Here is a 27,266-nt window from a genome sequence, read left to right on the forward strand (position 1 = left end):
TTTCCCAAATTCAACAACCTAAATGGATCTTCTGGGCATTTGCCAACCCCGACTCCTTGTGGTGTCACCACGCTCCCTGTTCTTCTGCACCCCATTCCTCATTGCTTCTTTACTGACTCAGAAAACATTATACATTTCTTTTTTCGCACCTTCACCAATTCCTAGCCTTCTGATGTTAGGCCTACTTTTCAATCCATCCAGCCTTTTCTAGCATACTTTTTTCCCTCGGATTCTGCCCTAACTTGCCATTACGCCCCATTCTTTTAAAATCCTTAATTGTGCCTTTCTTTTAAATCTACTTCACAGTTCTTCATCTTCCTTTGTAGCCTTTTCTATTTTTTACCACCAGGTCCTAATGTCTCTCTTTGCAGATCACTTGCGTCCAGGGCATTCTACCCAAGATACCATGCCAGTCATTTGGACTATATTCTTTGGAAGCAGTACACTAAAGTATCTTTAAGCCAGAGACTCAGTTTGTCTTTTCAGGTTAGGCAAAAGTCATATTTTCTGCCACGATTCAACTTTAAGGGGTTCCCAGAAGATGGCTTTGCTTTTCAGTCTTCTTGAAGAGACATCTACATGGAAGTCATCAAAATCTGCCCTTCTAGGCCCGCTTTTTGTCATTCCCTTCACATTGGTTTTCTAGGTTTGGCTGGATAGAGACACAAAAAACAAATTTCATCCCTTAAGATTATGAACATGCTGTTGCTCCCTGCTTCGCCTTTGTGTACCGAGTCCATTCGCTGTACCCTTCTGTCCAACCCTATAACTGTTCTCGGACTCTTTGGTTCCATCTTTCATTTCCCGCTTCCCCTCAAGTCTTCTATTGCGTAAACCTGTTTCTTTCGTTTCTACAGGATCAACAAAACATGTTTTAACTTCCAAACGCAATTCCTTATATGTAAACATAAATGTTTGTGTCTTTCTACATCCTCCTTACCCTGGACCGCGCCCTTACGACATTTACAACGCTGACTTTCCCACTGGCGTTGGCTTCCTGGCCAGGAAAGAAACCAGTAGCACTTTTTCTGCGTAGTCACTACATATACTGGTAAGGTACCATAGGTGTACCCTGTAGATAGATCTATGTCACATACAGGCAAGACCTACACAATATGGCATCCTTTCCGTGGTTAAAAAAATCGTGCTACGACAACGTGGGCGAAAATAGCATGGCCTCCTGGCACCAATGGATTGGTCTGCGGTACAATATTTGTATCGAGACCCCTTACTTTGAAAAGAAAACGGATTTGCGCTGGTCATGGAACATATGCGCAAGGTGCTCATCATAGATTCGTCGCACATTAAGCACTCGTCTCCACCCTGCCCTTCTTCTGGAACAATCGCTACTAGGCCGACAGGTTTCCGAGGCATGCATTTCAGAACTGGCGGGTTTTCCCGCGCCTTTCCTCTCTGTGAGAAAAGCCAGGCCACACCACTCCACTCCACGAGCCTGGACTCTTATTTCCCCGCTAGTCATCAAGGTGCGCACATTTTATTGAGGGCGGGTCCTCGGGGACACAGAGCCCCCACCACGGGAGTTGGAGGGCGCTGCTAGGGACCGGCCGCTGGGGGGGAATCCCCCGCCTGTTGCCGGCAGGTCTTGTGCCGGGGAGGGGCCGAGCTATTCTCAGCCTCTGGAACTCGAGCTCAGCGCGCTCCGGTTACACCAATTATCTGCAAGGTCACCCTAAAAATATCAGAGGCAAGAGGGGGCTCACCCTTGCCCTCCCTGGCACTGGCGGCGGCCCGGGCTGCCCTCTTTCCTCTGGCCAGGGAACGTTTTCTGTACTGAATTCCGCGAGCATCTGGGAACTCTCACAAAAGGGCAAATTCAACAATCACGCGAGGCCGAGGCCCTGTGCAGCAATGGAGTGCACCCCACCCGACAATTTACATATGTAGGGACATCACTGAAAATAACGCAACAAGGACTGGCAATCCATATTTCATAATTAAGTAGTGCCTTGTTAGGAAGTCCATTACAATAATGCGGTTGTGGCCGGGCCAAACGAAACGAAAAATGACCGACATGTGCAATATAGGAATAGTCACTAAACATGTGCCGCGCACCTCCACTATACTCTAACGAAGGGTTTTGATTATAAACCAATCTTAATATGTTTAAATCATCCTTAAAGACACGTGAAGCAACAATACCATGCCTGCTGCTTTCGTTTACCCATCCTGAACAGAAGACTACAAGTACCAAATGCAATGTATGTAACCCTAAATAAAATCAAAATCTGTTTCGTAAATGTACTTGAGAACATAGTCACACAACAATAGAACATGTGTGATTAGGTCATCAGCTTGTAGTCAGTGTTGACGATGAACTGTAGCTTATATGTATGATTTATAAACAAATATAAAGTACCTATAAAAGAAAACGCTTTTTCTGAAAGTGCACCCATCCGTTCCTAATAAGCAAACAGCATATTTTTTTGAAGGGGGCGGGGGGGGCTTGCCCCAAACAGGGGCCACTCCAAGGAACAAACACTGCTGTGCTGGATCTGCTGCTTTTCACCATTAATAAAGAGCTAAAGAGCTTCCCATTTAAAATTGCAGCTGGTAGTAGAGACACAAGTTAAAAATGTATTTGCCGTGCGCGAGGGTCGGCGGGAAAGAGGATGGTGTCTGGGACACACACGGTTCTGGCAGTGATACCACACAAAGAGAAATGTTACAATCCATCAATTTTGGATTTGCTGCACCTTTCTGTGCCTTTGGTCCAATAAGACTTTGATTCAAATACCATGCATGTGAGCAGGCCTGAAAACGGAGAATGATTTTCAGAAGAGCTACGTTAAGATAACAATGTTAGCCATTTGATACTTTTTATATGGTTCAAAGAGTGCCAGGAAGTGGAGAACAAGTCATTGCAGGTTTGCGGAATTCCTGCCATACCAAAGTATATTCTCAAACATTCTGCATATCTTAAGAGATGCTGCTGTCATGTTTAACGAGAGAGCCTGCCTACCAGACTCGCACATTTGGAAGGCCACGGAATAAGCCAGGGAACTGGGGCCTGGGGAGGAGTTGGCACTCTTCCCACTTTCATTTAGGGGAACACCGACAGCAGGTTTCTCAGGTTGCCAATCACAGACTGAGGCAGGTTGCATGCTAAACTTATGCTCATTCCTCAGTACCTCCCTCATCCCCCCCTTCGTAACTCCCTGCCACCCCCCCCATGTGCCTCAGTACATCAGTCTGGTAAGTGTCCTCCTCACCACTGCTGCTAGCTATGACGCTATTTCTCTCATCTTCTCTAACTGCTTCTCTATTTCCTATCCCTCTCCTATCACTAAATCTGACTGAAAGAAATGTAAGGACATACTGGCCTCCAACCCAGGCATTCCTATTGCAGACACCCATGTCACGGCTTCCGCCAGAGAGACTCACAGACATCCTCTTTGTCGTTACCTCACCCGACCAATGGACCCAGTACATGTCACCTTTCTCTCTCCTATAGCCTCTTCTCCCATTAATGGTGGCACTCACTGGGAGGTCCTCCTTGACCCCTTTACCATTTCCAGGGTCATTATTAATATCTATTGGAATGGAACCCAACCTTCTCCTCTTTGACAGGCTCGTACCTTGCCTCTCAAATCTCACCCCTCCCCCTGCACAGGCTCCCTTGCCTGTTGTGCCCTCCTCCTCCTTGGCGCAGGTTCCCTTGCCTGCTGTGCCTTCCTCCTCCTCGACATAGGCTCCCTTGCCTGTTGTGCCATCCTCCTCCTCTGCACAGGCGCACTTGCCTTGCATCAGTGCCCTGGTTCCCTTTGTAGGCCTTGGCTCCTCCACCACCATCCACTATCCCTCTGGTTCTCTTGCCATCCTTGGGGGGGGGGGACCACTGTCCCCTGCAGAAGTCCTTCAAAGATGGCAAGCCGCTTCATATTGCCACGCTCAACTCTCGCTCTGCTGTCAAACACTAGTCTGACATCTGCAACCTCCTTGAACGCATGGATCTAGATGTGCTCGCCACCACAAAGACATAGTTCAAGGACGGCTCTGTCACAAGCTTTGACACACTCCTCCCTGAAGGATACAAGATCCTGTATGTGCCCAGGCCCAAGGGGTCAGGAAGGGGAGTGGCGCTGATCTTCACAGAATGGATAACTGTGTCCATCATCCCCACTCAGGCCTACTCTTCCTTTGAGTGCCTAGTATGTAGGCTCTCACTCTCTCCCCAATCATCTCTCCCCATGGCCACCTTTTTATCGCCCATCAGGACAGTCCACTCTCTTCCACTCGGAATTGGCAGCCCTGGCCTCCTCTCTACTCTCCTCCTCCTCCTCCTCCTCCTCCTCCTCCTCCTCCTCGTCCTCGTCCTCCTCCTCCTCCTCCTCCTCCTAACGCCTCCTGTTATGTGACCTCAACATCCATCTGTACTCTCCCGACTCCTCCGGACCTTTCTGCAACCTATGCAATTCTCTCTCCCTTACCTTCTGGCTCCACGCCCACAGTGGGCCACACTTTGGACGCTCTCATCTCTACCGACATCCCTCTATCTCTCTCTCTCTCGGACGGACCACTCTCTTCTCTGTTCTCACTTGAAGCTCTCCTCTCTTGCAGCCGCATACCCAGTGAGTCTACTCGGGTTCAAAGTCAGACCAGACCCATGAAAAGAGTGATAGCGGCTGCCTTTGCTTCCACCTACTCTCCACCTACTCCTGTGACTTACTCCCACCCCGACACAGCCCCTGCTAACTTCAATCTCTCCATCTCTAACACCCTCGACACCCTTGTCCCTGTCATGAGGGTCCGACTGAAGCCTTCCAAAAAGTGTAACTCTTGGTACGACTCTGATCTGGCTGCCCTTAAACGCAAGTGTAAGGCAGCTGAGCGGAAATGGAATTTGTCAGGCGGACCCTCTTACAAACTGGTCTTCTGCCTCCTCCAAAGGCAATATCGACTCTGCAGCCACACCAAGAAAAGAGTCTTTATTCAAGCCTGTATCTCTGCAGCATCCAATAACACAGCCAAACTTTTCAAAGTCTGCAAGGAACTGGCTACGCCTGCAGCAGCCTCCTCTTCTATCAAACCCACCCAGGACCTTTGCTTGGCCCTGGCTGCACACTTCACCTCAAAAACCCAAGACATCTTTGGCTCTCTCACTCCCACACCTCTTCTCACCATACACCAACACCTCTGGAGCCTCCCTTGGATCCTCCACCACTTCACTCTTCTCTCACTCCCATCACACCTGATGAGGTCACCAGACAAGTTTGGTCTATGAAGACCTCACCCAAACAGGTGGACCCCTGCCCCTCCAAAACCATTAAGGACAACATTGAATCTCTCGCTCTAGCCTTGACTGATCTCTGCAATCTCTCTTTTGCCACTGGAGTTTTCCCAACCTCGCTTAAGCATTCTCTTGTGCACCCTCTGCTTAAAAATAAAACTCAGCCGACCCCTCCGTTCCGGAAAACTACTGCCCCATCTCTATCACCCCTTTCCTGGGCAAACTCCTGGAGAAGCTGGCTATCTCACAGCTCACCCTCCACACTGAATTTGCTGGTTGCCTCCACGACCATCAGTCTGGCTTTAGAGCATCCAGAGGCACGGAAACCACTCTTCTGAACACCTGTGAAGACCTGCTCTCAAATCTTGACACAAACACTCCTTCTGTCCTCATTCATCTTGACCTCTCCTCTGCCTTTGACAAAGTAAACCATAACACCATAACATCCCGATCGCACGTCTCCGTGACATCCTGGGAATCACAGGTTAGGCTCTGGCGTGGTTAACCGCTTTACCTTCCGACCGCCGATCCCAGGTGGAACTTAGGTCCTTTCCCTCCACCATCACTCTTTCAACCTGTGGCGTCCCCCAGGGTTCTAACCTATCCCGCTGGTTCTTCCATGTCTACATGGCTGCCCTGGAACGTGTGATTGCCACTTTCACCTCTAACTTCCAGTGTTATGTGGATGACACGCAACGCTCCTTCAGGCTACCCTCAGCCACCTCCTCTACCCTGCTCTTATCTGACTGTCTGTCCGCAATTCAGTTATGTTGTGCTTCAAACAACCTCTGCCTCAATGCCTGTAAGACTGAGATAGTTGGCATTGGGACTCCTGCTTTCCCACTCTCTCTGGCCGGCTTCCCTTGGCCTTGCACCTCACCCACCTGCAAGGCCAAAAACTTTGGGGTCATCTTAGATTCTACTCTTTCCTTCTCCACTCACATTTTGGGCATTTCCAAAAAATCCAACTACCAGCTGCACCTCTGAGGTACTCTTTCCTTTCTCAGCTTCCCCCAGCGACTCACAGAGCCCTGGTTCTCTCAAGGCTGGACTACTGCAACAACCTCCCTGCCTCTGCTTTGCACCCTCTGCACCCTCTGCAACCAGAACAGAACCGCAAGACTTCTCCTCTGCCTCAAGCCCAGGATCCTCCACTGGCACCCCATGGCTGCAAGGATCAAGTTCAAGACCCTCTGCATTGTCCACAAGGCTTTCTGGGGCCTGGGACCTACTTGTCTTCAACAATGCCTACCTAAATAAGCAGAGATTTGGTGGGATATCCTTATCCTCAGCAGGGTCCTCTGCAATGGTCTCTCTGCCGCCCTCCGTCTTCAGCCTGATCTCCTTAAGTTCCGGAAAATCCTTAAGGCTTTCCTTTTCTCCTCTTACGTCTCTCTCACTCTACCCTGCTAACCACGCTCTCCGCCATAGCCTTCACCCCCCCCTTTTCCATGCAGCTTGCTGACTGGCCACTGGGTGTACCTCAGTCTCTCACAGGTCCCTGGCACCCTAGCCAGTCCTATCGCACTTGCTTAAGGGTCTGCATTTGCCTCATCGCTACTGCACTTGGTCAATGACCCATGAGAGTGACATCTCACAGCACTTACCCCAGTTTATGACCGACTTGGCGCACTTAGACCCCCCGCACTTGTTCCCCCACTCTCCCCTGTACCGTCTGTGCACTGCATGATCTGAACGTACCATGCCTTGAAGATCGTCCATCTATGCTCCTTGCCTCACCTCCTTGCATGGTACTCCTCAATGCACTTGGAAAAACTGCAGAATCGTTGTCAGACCCATTTGCTGTTATCTACACTGTTAATTGTATTATATGCACTTACTCTGCCTGTGCAGAGGTGTGTCGTTCAGAAATTCAAGGCCTCTGAATGACTGTTTTTCCCCTTGCTCCCTTCCTCCTTGAGCGCTTTTAAACACTTGCCTTGTGTATAGCCTTTTTTATAAATAAACACTAGCATACCATACCATTCTTGGAAATAGCTAGACCCAGGATACGTGGCGTGCTGGAGGAAGGAGTCGGCCAGAGTCAGCCAAAGGAGTGGCATGGTATGAACACTTTATTAAATAAGAAGAAGGGAAGGCCTTATTCTCCCTATTTTAAAGGGTATTCCCTACCTAAGGAAAACTCACGTGCTCATCGTCAGGGTGGTTGTCCATATGAAAAGAAAGTTGTTCTCTGTCCAAAACTACCCAACTCTAGCACTACCACTATATACACAAAGAACACCAAGAGAATGACTCCCTCCTCCTGGTTCACTTGTATCAGCCTTAGTGATTGGGTTTAAAAAGTCTTAACTAAAAGTTCATGTTCCACAAAGATGTAGAATACCAGCAGTATGACTCCCTCTACTTGGTCAAATGGTTAAGGGCCTTGGCAAAATCTTTGGCAACCGTAGCTCTAATGTCTGAATCAACAACAAAGAACTGGGAGACCAGAAGAATGACTCACTTCTCCCAATTCACTTGACTTTTGATGACAATATTTTTTAACAGTCCTTATTAGGCTTTGTACTTCGCTCCAGGGCTCCAAGGCTCAGCAAGTGCATGACATAACTAACATAGAAGTCATTTCATGGAATACATGTGGGAGTATAAATGTAAGCAGAGTTTTGCGCATGTATTCGATTAATACTTTTCCACGCATTTATTTATTCCAAGAAACCATGATGGTCGACAATCTGAGCATAGAGGGCTTTCATACCTTTTCACATCCAGCCTCCAAGGGTATGACGGGACACCCTAATGGGGGCTTGACCATAGCCGTAGATTCAAATTTGGGGTTCAATTGTAGGGTGGTCTGTAGTAGGGATTGGCTCTTGGGTATCGCAGTTGATATAGATAAAGTGATAGAGCCTATACAGTTGCTGAATCTTTATTGGAATCCCCTGAAAGTGCCCTTTGAGACTGTGGAGGAGACTCTCAGTGAGATTCTAGGGGAATGGTGTGAGAAGGGTCTTGGTAATCGCATTGTGTTGGGAGGAGATTTTTATTCACTATGCGCTGATGGTTCCGAGTGGAATGATAAAAGGGGCTACCTCTAAGACCCTCTACCCCAATGTTACCAGGGGGATGCGGTGGGACATCTTTTTAGAGGCTTGGGACTTGGGGATGTTGGACCACCCATACCAATCAGAAGTACCAAAGCATACGTGGAGGAGGGGCCATTACAGCTCAAGGATTGATTTCATCTATGTGGCTAAGGGATTGAAATTAACCTGTGGGAACCTGGCACATATAGATACTGATCTGGGTGATCATATCCCATTAGCCTTTATTCTGACTTTGGCCATCCCGGTTATCCAAGTAAAACCGGCACTCATAGGTCTTTCTGCGGCAAATCAAGGGAGCTCGATTAATTGGAATAACAATCCCATTAGGAGATTTAACACCCTCCTTACAGAATACCTAACGAAAACTGCTCATCCTGATTTGAGGGATAGTTCTCATTTACAAGGAGGTAATCTATATAACAACATTATGCTGGCCTGTGCCTATAAAATCAGTAAAGTGGGAAGCAATATCAGTAACAAACCTGAAAGCTTTATATGTGACACTAGAATCTACAATTCAAAAATCAAAGGTAGGGATTTGGTGGCCCTTAAAAAACGATCCCTACCGCTGAGGGAGTTTTTGGTTCTAAAGAAAAAGATACTTCTGAGACATAAAAATCTGGTGAAATCACTTAGGATGGATCACTATCTGAACTCCCACCAGTCTATGATGGAAAGTCTCTGTAAGGGCATGGATGGCAAATTCTGGGCCACAGTTAACAGGATTTTGGTCCCTTCTAAGGGCAGCTTGGACTGTCCAATCCAAGCCGCGGCTTGGACTTTATACTATACTAACAAATTTGCTCTCCCTGTGAAATTTGCTATAGGGACAGACATGGACCTGGGATCTCCTGTTATGGGAGGCTGTACATGGGACCTTGAGGATATTATGTGGGCAATACACAAACTTAAGCCGACTAGAGCTCCCGGCCCCGATGGTATTCCACCTTTTGTTATCAAGGCTGCCCCCAAGTTGTGGGCCAGTATTCGATTACATCTTTGAGACCCACACAGTGCCAGAATCTTGGGTCCAATCCATCATCATGCCCATATACAAAAAGGGCGATGTCCTCAATCCGAGTAATTATAGACCCATATCGCTTATTGATGCAGCTAGCAAAGTCTTTGCCATCCTGCTCTTGAGAGACCTTAATAAAGTGGACAGGCATAACTCGCATCTTAGCAAATTCCAAGTTGGCTTTAGGAAAGAGCTGGGAACCAACCTAAACACAATGATCCTGGCTCACCTAAGAGACTCGGTTCACCAGCCTAATACAAGAGATGTCTTTGTAGCATCATTGGACCTCTCAAATGCATTCGATTGAGTAATAAGATCGAGATTGTGGTAAAAAAATGCTAGTTATGAAGATCCAGCGCACGATTGTTCAGCTCCTTGCATTACTTCATACAAATACATCCATCAGGGATCGCTTGACTAAGGAGGGTCTCTTGTCCAGGGAAATTGCTACATACGTGGGCATCAAGCAGGGCTGTTCACTGGCACCTATTCCCTTCAACCTGTACGTGTACAATGTGGAGGGAGTGTTGCAGGGACCTTCAATCGCACCGGCCAGGTTGGGGAGGATGGCGATCGAGTGGATGGCCTTTGCAGACAACTTTATCCTTTTGGACCGCACCCCTGGTGGTCTTAGGAGAAAAAGGTTTCTTTTTTTACCATTATGCAGTTGCCAACAATCCTTTGCCCAATGCATCCAAATCTCGGATTTTGGTCTTTTCTCAAAGAAGAAAGACTCAGATTTATAATTGGACCATGGGCGATGAATCAGTGGACCAGGTACAGGCCATTACATATTTGGGGTACACCGTTACAAACAAGGTCAGCGCCAAACTATGGAAACAGAGCCTTGACGAGAAGGCCTGTAGGCTTAAATCCCAAATGAAATTTTTGAGAGTGAAGGTCTGCAGATTTTCTCCGATACCGATAAGGCTATACTATCTTACCAAATGTGAGCCCATCCTACTTTACGGTCTTGATATCTGTACCCACGATATGAGTCTTACTCTTAATATCACTCAGGGAAAGATCTACTGGGCTTATCTATGGCTGTTCCTAATACAGTTATCCACCATGAGCTCTGCCTTATATCCCTTAAAGCTAGAAATCTCTGGAAACAACTTTCCCTGTACAGCAAAATAAGTGACCCATCAACTAATACTCTTTACGAAACCCTAAGAGAAGTTGCTAGAGCGGAATCAGTTTTATCCATGACAAAGTTTTGTGCTAGCATGAATTTAATACTACTTTCCCTTGATCTATAGAAGATCTTGTGCAACGCCCAGGACTGGTGAAGAGGTTTCTCTTCAGGGCAGACTGGGTGGAAACGGTCAACTGTGTCAATTCTTATTCCACTTATAAAGAATATTACAACTTTTGCCACGCAAGGGTATGCTCGCCCCTTTACCTGCAGAGGTTTCCGTGCGAGAGGGGAAGAACCAGCTAGATGCGCTTCAGGCTCAACCAGCTACCGACCCTCGAGAGGATAAGGCACTGGGTTAACAAATATGAACCAGAGCTGGGTTCTCTTGACTTGAGGTGTCGCTTTTGTGCTTGGTTGCTCTTAGTTTGAGCCTATACGTGCTTTGACCCTCAAAGATAGGTTTGAGAAAGATTCAGAGCGGTCAGTGAATCGTTTTTGGAATAGATGCATGTGGGGGCTAAATATATCCCTAATCGTGGCTTTGAATGCGCTCTCGCAGGACATAACTAAAGATTTGGAAAAAATTGATTTGGCCAATTAATGCTAAATCACAGATGTTGGATCTTTGTTTTCTTTGTGTACTCTTCAATTTGATTCGATCTATATCATTTTACTCTGATGAATTTAATGGACAGGCTAATGTAATGTATTATGCAATATGGATTTTCTATGGATTATGTATTTTATATGATGTTTTTCTACATGTTGTGTAAGGTTTTTTGTAAGCTAAATACGCAACAATAAAAGAATGTATCTCCAGGTTTTCTCCACAGTAAATTTAAGTGTTCTTTTTTTGTTTTTTTCTCCAACTTTAATTAATAGTTATTCAACAAAAAAATTACAGCTGAGTAACAGAGTGAGAACAGAATAAGGATGATTTCATATACACCAATTCAACAAAAAGCATATTACAACTAACTTAACATCATGTTAAAGAAAACAAAAAGCATTCCCACCCCCAGATCCCATAACTAGACATGACAACACAAAATGATGACAAAACAAAAACATACATCCCTACTAACTCCCCAACATAAAAATCCTTAAAGAATAAACAGAAACCTACACCTTATCCAAATAAATCACCAAATGACCCCCATCTCTCCTTGTACTCAGTTTTCTCAATCTTGTCGAATAGCCCGAGTCTTCTCGTACCAAGAAAGTGTCCGCATATCCGACACCCACTTCTCACTATGCGGCTTTTTTCTAGATTTCCACAACTTCATTATTTGTTTTATGGCCATCAACAACGCCCTATCGATCCAATCTGAATAATCCCACATCTCCTCATTTCTACTATCAGTTGAAAGGAAGATTACTGATAGGAAGGCGTGAGGTAATGACACACTTATCACCATATCTATGCAATCCAAAACCTCTCTCCAAATATCTAGCACTCTACTACACTCCCAGAGCATATGTAGATAGGTCCCCCTTGAGCCTCCACACCCCCAGCACAGATCTGTATCAGCCAGACCTCTCTTATTCATTCTCACCGGCATCCAATAAATACGACCTAGAATATGCTGGTGAATATACCTCAGATTGTGGGATAATAGCTGGAAAGCTTCGATGAGGACTAAATTTAAGTGTTCTTGCTTCACTTTGCTTACTGTTACAATAAGTATTGCGGTGAGTTTTTGGTAATCTTTGCCAGAGATACTGAGATGAGGGAGATTATTCCTGAGGCTTTGGTAGTCTGCTACAATTGCTGAGACGAGGAAGATCACTCCCGATGCTTTTATCAGCTTTTGAAAAACATTTATTTTGAATTGTACATGGTTTATTCCAAACCTTATACATCAAACAGTTAAAAAGATTAGTAAAAGCATTACAAAAAAGTTAAAAGGAAGAAATAATTCAGAATCATCATTAGTGCAGTCGGACAGACAAAAAAAAAAGAAATATGTATCATAATTTTCTTCATTCACCATGACACTTTAAAACTGGTACATCGTTTAAAAAAATAAAAAAGGAAGAAGGAAAAAGTTAAAATAAGTCAACAATCAATATTGTTACAGTCCATAAAGGCCTTTTACAATTTCATCATCATTTCATTAATCCTACTTTTTTTAAGGAATTGTACAGTTCAAGTGGAGTATAAGCTTCTACTAGTAAATATTTCCAAAAGGTTTCTTCATTCCAAGTATTTGGATCATGGACGTAAATACTAAAGAAAATCTATCCCGAGTATCTGAAGTAGCGGACACAATCATAAGATGCTTTAAGGATTCATTGGTAGTTCCACAATATCAGCAATTTATATTTTCTACTAAACCTTGCAAGAATAAAACCTCACGTGTATGGAGCAAGTTAAGACATGCTAATGTCTCTCTATACCTACTGTTCGGACATTGCATCAGGTATTTAGGCGTAGAGCCCCTTCTCCTGGCCTCTAGGCTTATTTCTCTAAAGGAATTGTATCTAGTTCTTTCTTCGCAAGTATCTATCTAATCACGGTCTACGAGTTTCCTTTTTGCTTTTTCAGGGTTTTCTAACAAAGTCGTAATGGAGATCTCATACTGAGACATTTCCCCACAGTTTTATTTAAAGGAGGAAATGGGCTTTCGCCATAACCTGCCATCTGTTTCCTCATCGGGGCATATAGAGTAGTCGCTGCACTCCCTACAGGTTTTCAATAAAGTAGAACTTTCTTCAGATGGACCAAGCTATTCATAGAATTTAAGCCCAGTTTGAAATGCAATATTGAGACTGGAACACAGTTTGGGAGAGCGAAAAACCTTTCTCCAGACGAGTCCCTCTAATTTGCATAGTTCTAATTTGAGCAATCCATTCCCTGTTTCCAGGCCATAAAGAAAGGTTGGTACTACTTTGGATACCTAGAACTGGAGTAGCGGGACTATGGTGAAGCAGCAATATTTCCTCTTAATATACACCATCTGCCCAAACAACTTCCTTTCGAAATTCCATGGTTTAGTGGTGCAACCAAAGGGATCCCCAGATATTTCACTGTTTGCACTACCTGGAGTGTAGCTAACCCAATTTTCCATTTAAATTTAATGTGGGTTTTCTTTCTCCCATTATAGCATAGTACATTATATTTGCAAGAACTTGCCACAAGCCTATTTATCTTCATATTATCCTCAAACTTATTGAGGAGGGGGTTTTATCTAGTAGGAGCACGTAATCGGCGCAAATGATGCTCCTTCTAGTGCTTCCGCCAGGTCCGATAAGTACAAATTGAAAAGACAGGCAGCCGATGTGTACCCCTGTCTAAGATCTCATGTTGTTTGAATTTTTTTCGAGGTCTTCCCATTGGCACTCAGCCTGACTTTGATCATACTATTGGTGTGTATTTGTATTATGATGTCTAGAATCTGCGTTGGCAAGCCCCACCTCTACAACTTCAGCCACAGCCTCTCTCTATTCAATGTGTCAAAGGCTAAACTAAAATCTGCACTTGCCACATATAGGGGGTCCTTCCCTTTGGCGCTCGCCTAATCGATCAGGGATTGGATGAATAGCCCATTTGCGTCTGTGCCGATTGCCCTCCTCAACTCAGTCTGAAATGTAGATAACCTACCAGATTTCAAGATCTAGTTTTCTATACTTCGCAGTACACATTTTACGAAGACTTCAGTTTCTACGTCCAGGAGGCGATCAGTCTGTAGTTTGCGGGGTCAAGGCGATTCCCCTTTTTATAGATTGGCACTATTATTGATGTGTACCATGAGTGAGAGAACATTTTGGTTTCTACAATGATCTGAAATAGAGTATACAGGATCAACACCCATTGGTTGATATCTTGCTTCTTTACTATGTTGCAGAGACCATTTGGACCCGGTGCACAGGAATTTGAGCCTGATGAGATAATACCTCGTAAGGTCTCTAAAGAGATACCAATATCCCATTTTCCATTACAGGTGATTTTACATTCATCTGATTTATCCCTTTTACAAAGATTTTCTAAATATCTGCACCACAACTCTTCTGGTACTGGATTTGTCATCTCATGGGATGACATATCATGGATTCTTTTCAGGAGACCCCAAAGGTTTTTACTCCGATTTCCCCTCACTGCCCCCCCCCCCCATCATCAATCCCCCATCTTTTTGCATAGGAAGGTGTCTGTTTGCACTGGCCCAGTTTTTATAACTTTGCCTTGCCTTTTTACACAGGATCTTCCCATCCCCACCCCCCGTCTGTTGCTAATCCTGCTTTTAGGATTCCAACTTCTCTACGCAATTGAGCTTTCCTCCATTGTATTTCTTTCACATAATTATGGGGCCGTTGGCTCCTAAGGGTCATTTTTTGTGGACCACATACATTAACCCCATGTTCCACAAACAGGGGGACGTTCTCTACTGACAAGGAATTAAGTTTGTCGGTCAGTGGTGTTGACTCCTAATAAGCTCTTATATATTCACCCATCTTATACAGTGACCTTGAGTTCCAACTGATTCGATTCTTTTTTGAATTTATTACAAGGTTCCTACAGACCAGAGTTTCTCGTTTCTCCCCCCCCACCCCCAAGACTAGGCAGATGGCCAGAATTTCATGCTCACTATCCATATTACCTATCACACGGAATGCCTCTGAAGAGCAGAGTAAACCATCTGATACTACTATGTAGTCGATCCATGATCGGGAGTTATTCCTATGCCATGTTGGCTTAGGAGGAATGTCTCCTCCTACCTTGCCATTCACCATCTGCATTCCCCAATTCTCCCAAAGCTCTCTCCACCTTCGACCTTGTTGGATTAGTTGCATCTCAATCATTCAGATGACCCGAGTTGCCTGGTTTACAGGCATTTAATGGACGACATCTCCTGCTAATACAACTTCAGATCGTGGGCATTTTTCATTGTAAGTTCCCATGGTAATTTCCAATTTCACCAGGAAGTTACTCATGTCAATGTGGGTCTGGTACTAATTACGGAAGAAAACCAGAGGATACAATTTTGGAGACAGAAGGAATCAAGAAATTTAATTGAACCTGATCCATTATTTAAATATCAAATTTTAATCGAGAATTAATCATAGCACTCAATAATTTTACATCGCAGGAAAGGAATTAAGAACACATAATTTCACATAGTTTCACATATAATCCATCTCATTCGTACACAGGCATCCAATAACCATTCATACATCCATCACAATAATACATGCAAGGTAAAACTTTATCCTAAAAAAGTCATAACAATTGATTTACTTATTGTCTTCATAAAAAAGAGAGAGAAAGAGATATATAATAAATATATATGAAAAGCCACAACAACAGATAGTTCAAGTGGTCATCAGTTTAGGATGGGTCACATCGATGTCCAAAGTTGACCTCATCACTGGTTTCTCAACCGGTTTCGGCGTATTTAACTTTAATTGAGTTACGCCTTCATCAGGAGAATAACAATTCAACTCTAAAAAGACAGGGAGATATACATATATGAGAGACCTCATCATAGAGCCACTAGAGAAAACAAAGGGAAACCCCCAATTATCAACCAATTCATATTCATTAAAAGTGATTTAAAATCAAACACAACCTGCCCCTTACCTTGTGCCATAACTCCAAGAGGGTGTGTTCCGTTACTTGGGATTCATGAAGCACACCTCTGCCATTTACACTATCTTGTGTTCCCTTACTTCATTACTGGTGTTCCGTTACTTGGGATTCATGAAGCACACCCCAAGGGAAGAAGTCGTCCGTTCCGGGCTTCTCTAGTCTATACAATATTTGGAGCTTCAGCACTGCAGCAGGGCTTCACCGGGCAAACCAACGGAGGGTGCATCAAGCTTCTCTTAGTTTCTTCCTTTGGATTCTTCGTCCAGTGGTCGACTCTGCCTTCTGTCTGACATACCTCGTCTTTTATGCAGGTTTTTCCCATTCATTCGCAGCCTAGCTGTCATTCACATGGCAGGGTGGCTGCCAGCCAGCCAGTCACTTTTGGGTGCATTCAAGTAACCAAGGAGACTAAGCACAGGGCGTTTCGGGCACCTCCCTTGCTTCCTGTTCTGCCAGATACGGTCCAGAAGCGGGTTTCAGCTCTAAAGTCTGCCAAAAACAAAACGAACAAAGGGACCAAACCTGATTTGGCGCGCAGAGTAAAACCCAAGCAAGACCTCACAAGCAAGAAACAGCAGAAAAAGAAGACCAGGGCCATTTTGATAAAATGGGCACCCATGGGTGCAATACACCACTGCCACCAGCCATTAAAAGTCGTGAGGGTAACATAAAAAATGTTACATGAGTAGGTAGGAAAAGGGGCTACCAAGTAACCCCCCAGTACTTCCACACAAGATGGGCTGTACTGGACCTACATATGAAAAACAGGTAAGTAAAGTAAATTTCACTTTACTACTCTTTGGAACAGTAGTTTACCCAAGAGAAGGTATTTAAACCTTATGAGAAATCCAATGGACTTCTCTGTGACACTGCACAGAGGGTGCTGTGTGTCACCATACAAAAGGTGATGCCTATGGAGTTTGTCAGACTCCAAAACCAAAATAAACGGAGAGTCCAGATCAGATCAAAAATACATGAGACGTGATAAAAAGGTTTCACTCACTCCAGGATAGAAAATTAAAAGTCCCGAAGTCTAGCAAAAGAGCTGGGGGTTTGTAAGGTTCAAGGGAATTAGCACAGAAACGAGCATTCTCCCTAACAGTCGGACACCAGAATCCGTGTTTCCAGTTCGGCGGCGGCCCGCTGGTGGCACTGGCGGGTTGCCACCAACCTCGGAATGAATCCCTTCAAGTTCATATTCCAGTCAAACAAAATGTGTATTTCAACAATGACAACATATTTATCAGCATACTTCACTGTTGCATATACATTTAAACAGAAATTCATTTGATTAAGCACTATTTCTTTAACAAAGTACATTTCTTTTTTTATGCACATATGTATTATATAATTATTCATTGTAATATTTCTTGGTATGTATTATTATATCAATATTCTTCATGTATGTTTCAAACATTATTTGACTCCATACACAAATGGGCTCTGCAGAGAAGCGCTGGCTCCATCTTTGAGGCCTGGGCGGAGCACCTAACATTGGCCTATTTGCCAGCAAGGAAAACCAGAAATACTTAGTCTCCAAAAGGGGAGAGGTCTCTACTCTCTGGGCAATGCTTTCCTCCTACCATAAGCAAAGACAGACACTATGCATCCTCCCTCCCTTCACTGCAATCCTGCTTCTTCCCAGGTTCTCACAAGCTCAAGATGTCTCCATCTCGTCTGGATTGCCCCGAGCGGGATCTTCTGTCTCAGCGGTGGGCATGCCGCCCGTCAATCTTACTTTAGCAGCCCAATCCCCGACGGCTTTGTCTTTTACACGATGTGTCGATCAGAAGAGAACTAAAGTCATTAGGACTGTATTTGGCCACAGAACGCGATTTAGTGGACACGTTTTCTTCACAGCAAAATCAATCTGTTGAGACTTTAGTGGATAATGTTCTGTCCTTAACTATATTTCGTGCTGCAACAGGAGTTTCAGTGGAGACCTGCAGCACAGACCCTTCAGGTATCTGACCTAATCTTGACACCCACTTGCGAGTTGACACTGCTAAATGCTATTGTCTAAATCGGCACTTCAACAGCCTTCTGGGACAGTTCCCGCTGAGGAGACCCCACTCTGTGGGATTTAAACTGTGTTCCAACGATCCTTATGCAAAGACTGTTTGAGACTGGCCATGACTGAAGTGAGTCTCCTAGGACTGTATTCTTAGCGACTTATTTTCAGTGGGAGTATTTGCTCGTCATCCATCTTGACCCGTTTCCCTCCTTCCTGGGGCTGGGATATGCTTTCCATACGCCTATGTCCCCTTTCTGGATAGTGCGAGCCCCTTCTTTGGCTTGCACACAAAGCACACTTGCTTGCAAAAGCAGCAGTTTCCCCAGGAAAGGGGTTACACATATGGCATTTCCTGACCTGAGAAGGCAGGAAGAAAGCCAAACAACAAGCTAAAATCTCGTGGCACAACCATTTTAGGGTGCTAGCTAACTTTAGTAGCCAGTCGTGGTAAATACAAATGTGCCAGAGAAAAACAAACGGTAAAAATCACACTGCTGCCACCAGCATGTTTTGGGCATATTGTCAAAGTAACCAAAAAGCCAATGGGTAAAAGGATACAAGGATGCAAAGTATTCTACTGCACTACACTATAAGGTGATGTGTGGAATTGTACAAATACAAGAATTCCAAGAGACGGTCTCTCAGTACTGACCGGCTTGGGGACTAGTCAGTTCTCCCCAAGAATGAGCAAAAAGGGCAACGGGGGGAGTGATGCAGAAGGCTTTACTGACCTCAGACCGAGACAACCATAGGAATCTATGGGAGGTGAAAGGTGGACAAAGAAGCTTTACGAACACACCAACTGTAAACCTGCTACAGAGACTAGGATTTACAATGGAGACAATCAAGCCTAGCGCTGTCACAAAAAAACGGTTCCATGGGGCTATAATAAACCCAGAACTAGCACCAACATAACAATCTCTTGAAATAGTGCAAGCAATTCTCACAAAAGTTCCCAGGTATCAAGTGGGGAAACTAGTATCTGTGAGGCGGGTCATGAAACTGCTATGAATGTTATTTGTATAGCGCCTTTTACCATTGTTATGATTGCAAAGCGATGTGCATTGAGCACCCTCTGGGCCCGTAGTCCAGATCAGTAGAGAGAGTAGTGTAGTACGTGTGCTTGGGTGCACTAGGTTTGTGTGCAGCCAGTGTGCAATAGGTGGTCTAGCTGCATACTAGTGCTAGGTGTGATGCAGGGTTTGTGTAAGATCAGTAGAATGTGTGCAGTAAGACCAATGGACTATGATATCTGCATTCTGGCAGCGCTGGTGCTTGAGAATGCTGTTGTGTGCAGCTAGGCCGATTTCTAGGGATATAGTTTTGTTCTAAAGACTGTTGAAGTGAATGTGGAGGTGTAAAAGTATGTGTGCAGCTAGGCCTAATCAATCGAAGGGTGTAGCTGCATTCTATTGTTGGTTGGTGCAGAGGCAAGAGTGTCTGTTTTCCAATGGGGCCTAGTTCCTGCTTAGCTTCCCGTCCCCGTCGGGCATACTATCTCCCTATTTCTTGATGGGTCAGATTGTTTTGGGGGAGACCGATGGGTGGGGACAGGCAGATCTGTCCCAAAACTCATGGTATTGTTTAATTGCTAGTGACATCCTGTGTCAGCAGTTTTGCTAAATAGTCCCCGATAGGTAGATCTACTAGGACATGCCCAGATGGTTGTGATTAGCAAAGAATAATCGCTAGAACGTTCCTTGCTATATAATTCTTCACATGGATTTCCAGATGTGTGGGATTAGCAAGCAAGGGTGTTTCTGGAATTGATAGTGTAGTGCATTTTTAAATGATCAAATTCATAGTACTTGGGTTGCTAATTGTGCTAGATAGATTACTGGTGGGAAGTAATGTTATATACATTCACTGGTAGGTGTTATTAGCAGATTAGCTGTTAGACGCTCCCCCCACCCCAGTATCTAGTTCTGCTCTTGGATTTCCAGGTGTGTAAAATTAGTAGGCAAGTGCCTACTTGGACTGATTGCGTAGTGTATAGTTCAAAGGCGCTTGCCTCCATTAGCTCCTTTTTAACCTCTACATGAGCCCACCACCAGCGATCATCCGCTTGCACAATCTCACCTGCTACAATTATGCTGACGACACCCAAATCATCCTGAGAATCCACAAGACTAGCCCTGATACCCTCCCTGACCTAGCAGCTTGCCTCAATGACAGACCTATGGATGTCTGAAAACCACATCCTCCTCAACCCAGGGAAAACAGAGATCATGGTATGTGGCAACATAGCCCTACTCCCACAACTACTCCCATGGCCTCCCTCCCTCGGCACACCCCCAACCCCAGTCACCTCCCACACAGTCAAAAACCTTGGCTGCATATTGGACTCAGACCTAACTCTGTGCTACCAGATCAACAATGTATCCCAATCCTGTCACTACCACCACAGGCTTCTAAAACACATCTTCCCTTACCTCTCCTTCCCCAACAGATTGACTTCTATTATGTCAATCGTCATGTCCAGACTGAACTATGCAAGCTCCAAGTACCTGAGCGCTCCGGCATACCAAATTAAACTCCAAAGAGTCCAAAAACGCAGCTGCTAAACTCCTCCTTGCACTGGGTCAAAGGGACCACATCACCCCTGCTCTCCGCACCCTCCGCTTGCTACCTATTGGACGAAGGGCCACCTTTAAAATCCTGTGCATCACCCACCGAGCAGTGCACAAGGGCGGCCCATCATACCTCCAAGAGAAGACTATGCGCTACCACCCATCACGCAGGTCAGGCTTTTCCAAATTCCATGAAAGGTCCACCCATGGGACATATTCCCACCCCCTTGTAGCCAGTGTCCTGTGAAATCAGAACATTCCCGCTGAATATCCCAATAAGCACCCAACAACACAACCCAAAACCCCTACAATGACCCTGAAAATGCCCCACCTCCCCCAGTCCTACCACAGAGTGTCCCGAAAAGGACTGGCCGTGTCCATATAGCCCTCGCCCTCCCCTTACAACCATTGTCTCTTGAAAATCAAAACTAACCTGAAACGAAACATCACTGCAAAATATTTCAAGAAAAATCCAACAACTCGATTGAAAATACCTGCAGGGACCCAGGAAATCAAACCACTGAGCGTCCCGAAAATGACTGGTTGTCCAAAAACAAACAAAAAAAAAGAAATCAGCATATCCACAACGGCCAAGAGCCGATAACCACAGGTATTCTTCCATACCAATATGCTCACTTGCCTCTTTTACATCAACAAACATTAGAATGCAGCTACACCCCTCGATCAATTCAGCCTAGCTGCACACATACATATATCGCTCATAAACCACCTCAACAGCGTAGTAGAATGCAGCTATATCACATGACAAAAATCGGACTAGCTGCACACAATCTCCTACACATGCCTCACAGCAGCAAGAATGCAGACTCAGAGACCACTCCGTACTGCGTACATTACACTGATCTCTCACATTCACTGCACCACAAGTAGCGTTAGAATGCAGCCAACATGCAAAAACCACCCTGGCGGCTCACACTCCAGGTGCACCCAGGCACTACATACCACACTACTCCTTCAACTGATACTGACCACGGTCCCTGAGGGCATTCAACCCACAGCGCTTTGAGCTCATACCAATGGTACATAAAGCGCTATACAAATGAACTATAACATAACAACACAAACACTTTCTCAAAGACAGCCCGCTATGAGAGAAAACGGACTAACATCTGAGCCGTAAACTGACGTGTCCCAATACAATGCTCATGCAGCGTCCGGCAATTACTGAGCACCACGCACACCTGACTTCCATTACATTTCCCCACACTGATAAAAGGCGAGCACGAGAGCACACTCTGGGTGAGGCAAAGCACACAAGTAAACAGCAGTTCCAAGATGGCAGTTTAACAAGAGGAGAAAGATGGCAAAACCGAAGGGGATCACAAGCTGGGAAGTGCCCTTGAACTTTTCAACAAGGAACCGTTACTTTCACGAAGCCTCGAGAATAGAAAGCATAAGACCAGGAAACCAGGCCAAGGAATCCTGCATTGTGTGTTGGGAGGTAACCGAGGCCATCCTGTGTCGATAATCAAGGCGGGGAGAAATGCCTGCTGCCGTGGTACTGTCCTTGTCTCCAACAAAAAAAAGCAGCGTCAGCGAAATCAACACAGCCAGTGAGTTGAGGAGACCGATACAAGACCGGTCTGTGTTGAAGCCAAGATTGCAAGCAGCAACATTGTTTGGCGGGCACTGGAATGACCATTGTATGAAACGCATGTGATAACCAACCAGAGTAAAGTTGAATTGCAGATGAGTGATTGAACTTTGAAACCAAGATATACAATACCTTTGACAGAGTGGTCTGGCAATGTGTGCATGCTCAATCAAAGGTCTCTGTAAGGTCTTCTTATCTTAACCAATAGTATTGATGAAACATTGGTATTCGGTAGGGACCAGATGGTCTAGTTACACGAACTATAATATTTAACTGTATTTATGTTTTTTTGGATTATTAGGTCTAATTTTTGTTAACATTTGAAGCGATTTTTTTTTTGTTTTATCTCAGTGTTATTTATTTTTTATTCACTGATTATTACTGTTGGTATTAATTCAATGTAGTAGAGTGAACAGTATGGAGATGATGTATGAGTGAAGTGTGGATGGAGTTTTCTTTTGGTGAGTGCATTTTTTTTTTCTTTTGATGTACACTTTCAATTGTGATCTGATTTAATTCAATTTGTTTTCGATGTTGATGTGTTAGTTTTTCAATTTCTTGTATTTTGCCATATGACATTCGTTATAATATATTTTATAATCCTTTGTGGGATTGTAATTGTATATTGGACGTGAATTGAATTTTTTCACCTCGTACTGAGGTGGAATTTGGCCTCTTACAGAACTGTGACTATGTACTAGACAGTTGTGCTACCTTGTTTTTTCACCATACAGAAGCATAAACAACTCCGGCCTTATTGTCTCCTTCTATACATCGCTGTTTTCCAGGAACGACCGGAGTTTAGATATACCTGGCGTCCCTGTTTTTTGTGTTTTCTTTGCTCTGTAAGGTGCCCAGCTGAGAGTTGACAAAAGGCAAAGAGTGGCAAAGGATTGTGAATCGAAGTGGTCCTGCAACGGGCCAAGCCAAATCCTGTGCACAACGGAAAGTCTTCGATGTTGATACAGTAAAGGAAGTTGATAGCAAAGTAGATAAAGTTGGTCTGAGTCCGGCAGAGGAAGACTGATTGAAGATTTTGTGTTAAACAGATCTGAGCCCACAGAGGGGGATCCAGGATGAACCGTGAATCACCAGAGAAATTGGATACGTGAAAATCCTACGAAAATTGTGTATATGTGAAAATACGAACTGTGTGTTAAAGTGCATCTGAGCCTGGCAGAGGGGGTTCCGAGGTGAACAGTAAATCACCTGAGAAAAGTCTGCTTAGGAGAATCCTAAAGGGAAAGGAAAGGAACTTTTATTGTTTGTTTAGTACATCAGGCCCTCTTAAAGAGACTTTGAGTGGCAAAAAGACTTTGGCACAGAAGACCATGATGTTGCAGTCTTGAACTGCAGCCTCATGCTAGAGAAGCCAGAGACTCTGCTAAGCTTGAGTGTGCCACCTTAACCAGTGCTGAAAACGTGGGGAAGGGAAGCCAACGGCTTGAAGATCCTGACATATCATTTCTTGAAAACCTTTCTTTTGCAAAAATGCTCCGATTTTGCAGCGCTCATCTGCGCACGCCTTTACCGACGCTCCGACGATTCCAGAGACCTCTGCATACTGCTGGCCCTACAACAGCCATCCCTTCAACATGGCCACCCCTCAGACCTAACCAACAGGCACTGGAATGCCTGCCCCACCGCCTCCCATGCATCGAGAGCTCCGATTGGGTGAAGAACAAACCAAGCCCAATCAACCAGCAGGAAGGCTGGAACCCGGTCCACTACATAAGGCCCACACTAAAGGATCCTGTCTGAACCTGTCCGAGCATGGGCGAGCCAATGCGAGAAAGTGCTACCAGTCTACTTCCAAATTGCAACGCTCACGAAGGCTGATCCCTCCGATGCTGGTAAGCTTTGCCGGTTGTCCTGCACTTGTCAATCTCGAACCACATCCACTGACTGGCTAAAACTCTTGCCCACCTATGCTGCCTGCAACACACACAACTTGAACGTCATGCGTTCTCATTCCTGCTGCACCACTACAAAGTGCCACGACCCATGTCTACAAACTAAACCTTTTGCGCCCTACAATGCAAACATTTTACAAATGTGCTGGTCACCTTGCCTTTAAATATGCTTTGCACCTAGCTGCGCCGTGCCCAGCTACGCAACACCATTTGTGTGCCTTTTATTGATTTACTTGTATTTTGCACCTAGCCTGCCCTACAAAGCGACACCAGGTTGTGTGCCTTTAATTGATTTTAATGCATTTGCATTTAGCCTTGCCCTGCCCTACAAAGGGTCATTAGATGTGCTCTTAAATAGTTTATAGAGAAGCTCAGCTAACCAACTATCTTGCACCTGCCACCACTGAACTTTAAGTGTACCCAATTATACAGTTCCTAGCTATGCTCAACACAATTGATTTGACTCCCCATTAATTACAGTCACACACAACTCTAGGCACACCACTACCAGACCGAGACAAACTACCACCACCCCTTTAGATCCCTCACTTGCGAATCACCTCGCTATGACGTCCTCCAACCCCACCTCTGGCCCAATCACCAGGCCCTGCATCACCCCAGCCTGCCCACCCTGAGCCTCGTGCACACCGAAACCATCCATCTGCCTCTCCAACCACTCATGGCATACTACCTCCAACTACTTCAAACATACACTCACCTTACAAATGACAATCTCCCTAACTCACTCGATATCCCACCATCTCCCTTCCTACCTAAGGCACTCCACTTCACCTCCAACCCACAAGACACGAAACACATGCAGGCCCTAAGCCACAGTCAACCTTGTACCCTCGGCCACCATAATAGGAGACTAGCGACTCGCCTATTCACAAGCAGACAACTCTTACTTACCATCACCACACCGCTCACTTGGAGGAATGCCTGCCTCAAATCTAGAGCCAGCACCCCTACATTCACTAGACCCTCCAATCATCCCGCTCCCACCATGCACCGCAAGAACACCACCAAGACAACACTGGCACCCTGAACTGGATAGCCACACACAGGACACTCCCACAGACCTCCATCCCTATCCCCCCATGACACCTCCCCTAGCCAATAACATCCCTGCTGAACTCATCCCAGACATGGCCGCCATATCTAGAGACTCTGCCACCACCACCCCCAAGCCCCCCCTCCGACACTAGCCTAAAACGCACACCCAGTCAAACTGCCTTCACTCCCGACTCAAAAGCAAACCCCACACCACCACTTACAGGAGCGCTCATCAGTGCCAGATCCCTCCTTGCCCACGCTCCTGACATTTCTGACATCACCAGAAACAAACTAGACTTCTTAGCAATCACAGAAACATGGCTGCACCCTGCTGCCGGCCCCTCCCTCTCCCCTAGTCATCTGTATTGCTCGCCAAGAGTGCACGGACAGTTATTCATCACCAGTACATTTGCAGAGCAAATACTTTGAACGCAGGTAGACAAAGCAATGACTTACAACCACACACACAATTAGATGATAATTAGCACTTATACAGCTATTTATTCATAGTTAAACATACATAAGCAATAGGTGATAACACAGAAATAAATCACAGAACAGATAGTAAAGTTAGCAAGAATACATCACCATGAGCATAACTGAATTCCTCATGTTGCCAGAAGTGGCTGAAAACCTCCGGTAACAGCCAGGCCGAGAGTTCAACAACCCACGGGGATTTCGGAACAAGGCGTCCCACCTCCAACTGAGGTCTTTGTGCTTTTCCCACCTGACCTTTGTAGAGCTCCGCATATATGCCCTCCTCAAAAAGGGTGGCAATTTCTCGAACCTTCTGGCATTAGCGCTTGCGCATTGATGAATGACCGTTGGTTGCCGGCCGGGTCAACCGACAGTAACCCCAAGGAGCAAAGCGCTTCCCTCTCCTGAAGCATCACGGAAAACAATTCCATAACTCATCTTCAGCCTTGGCACGGCAATAACGTACCTTCTTATCGGGTACCAGCCGGCACCTGTGGATCTTAGCTTTCCCAGCGCTGTGTCCTTGGCTGAGGCACACATACCAGTCTCAGCAACGAATAATGTTGAAAACATGTTTTTCAGCAAATGCAGTTTTCACTAAGGCATGGAATAAATATCCATTATGGCTCTGAGTGCCCCCAGAATGCACTGCGCACCAGCGCCATGTTTTAACTCAAGCATCACACCATCCAAGATGGTTAGACTATCCTTAGGAAAGACAGACCGACTACTAAAGAAGGAGTAGCCTTCATTGCAAAAAATACCCTTCCCCTTAGAGTAATCCAAAACCAATACATCATCTCAGGCAAGTTAGTCTCAATTAAAATCGCCTTGTCTGCAACAGCCACCCTCACAATTCACTTAACTTACAGACCCTCAGGCTCCTTGCTTTCCTTCGAGGAAGACATTTCCCATCTCCTCGCCACCAACACTAAGCCCACCTCCAAAATCATCTTCTTGGGAGATATCAATTTAGGTCTCAATGAGCCATCGGACTCCCACAAATCTGATTTCAATCTCCACCCACGATAAAGGCTGCACCCTAGATTGGATAGCCAATCTCAACTGCAACACCACCATTCTAACCAACGCTCCTTGCCCCTGATCAGACCACAATGTCATTACCTACGCCATCATCGAGACAGCCCGCTCAGAGGTCCCAACACAAGCAGCTCCAGCCTTCCTCTCGAAACTCACGGAACATATCGCCAGCCAACATACTGCCCTTACTTCTCCCACTAACAGCGCATACACACACAAACAGACAGACCCAACCTCCATGGTCGACCTTTATAACCAAGCCCTCCTCAAAGCCATCAAAAAAGTAGCGCCTCCGAGCGTACGCAAGTCCAAACCAAGTGCCCACCTCAACGCCTGGCATTCCCCCAACCTCAAAAATCCTACGCTCCTCTAAAAGAGCAGCAGAGAATGCCTGGACAAAAACACCCTCCACCGAGAACAAACAGCACTTCACAGGCCGTTCCAAGAAATACAAAAAAGCCATTTTGCAAACCAAAAGCTCAGTTTACAACAAGAGAATAGAAGAAGCCAACTCTGGC

The 27,266-nt window shown here is 45.3% G+C and overlaps 1 protein-coding gene across 4 annotated transcripts in view; it reads right to left on the reverse strand.

Moving 5' to 3' along the window:
- AP4S1 (adaptor related protein complex 4 subunit sigma 1) overlaps window positions 1-27,266 on the reverse strand; it is a 107,333-nt gene that overhangs the window by 33,569 nt on the left and 46,498 nt on the right. Inside the window, exon 1 of one of the 4 annotated variants that reach the window (XM_069638492.1) lies at window positions 16,054-16,155. The exons of the other annotated variants lie outside the window; for them this stretch is intronic. The gene's annotated coding sequence lies outside the window, so the exon portion shown is untranslated. Of the gene's footprint in view, window positions 1-16,053; window positions 16,156-27,266 lie in introns of those variants that run through there. 4 annotated transcript variants of the gene reach the window in all.

Source organism: Ambystoma mexicanum, chromosome 14, assembly GCF_040938575.1.
Source record: "Ambystoma mexicanum isolate Mex_15411 chromosome 14, UKY_AmexF1_1, whole genome shotgun sequence".
Classification (NCBI taxonomy): domain Eukaryota; kingdom Metazoa; phylum Chordata; class Amphibia; order Caudata; family Ambystomatidae; genus Ambystoma; species Ambystoma mexicanum.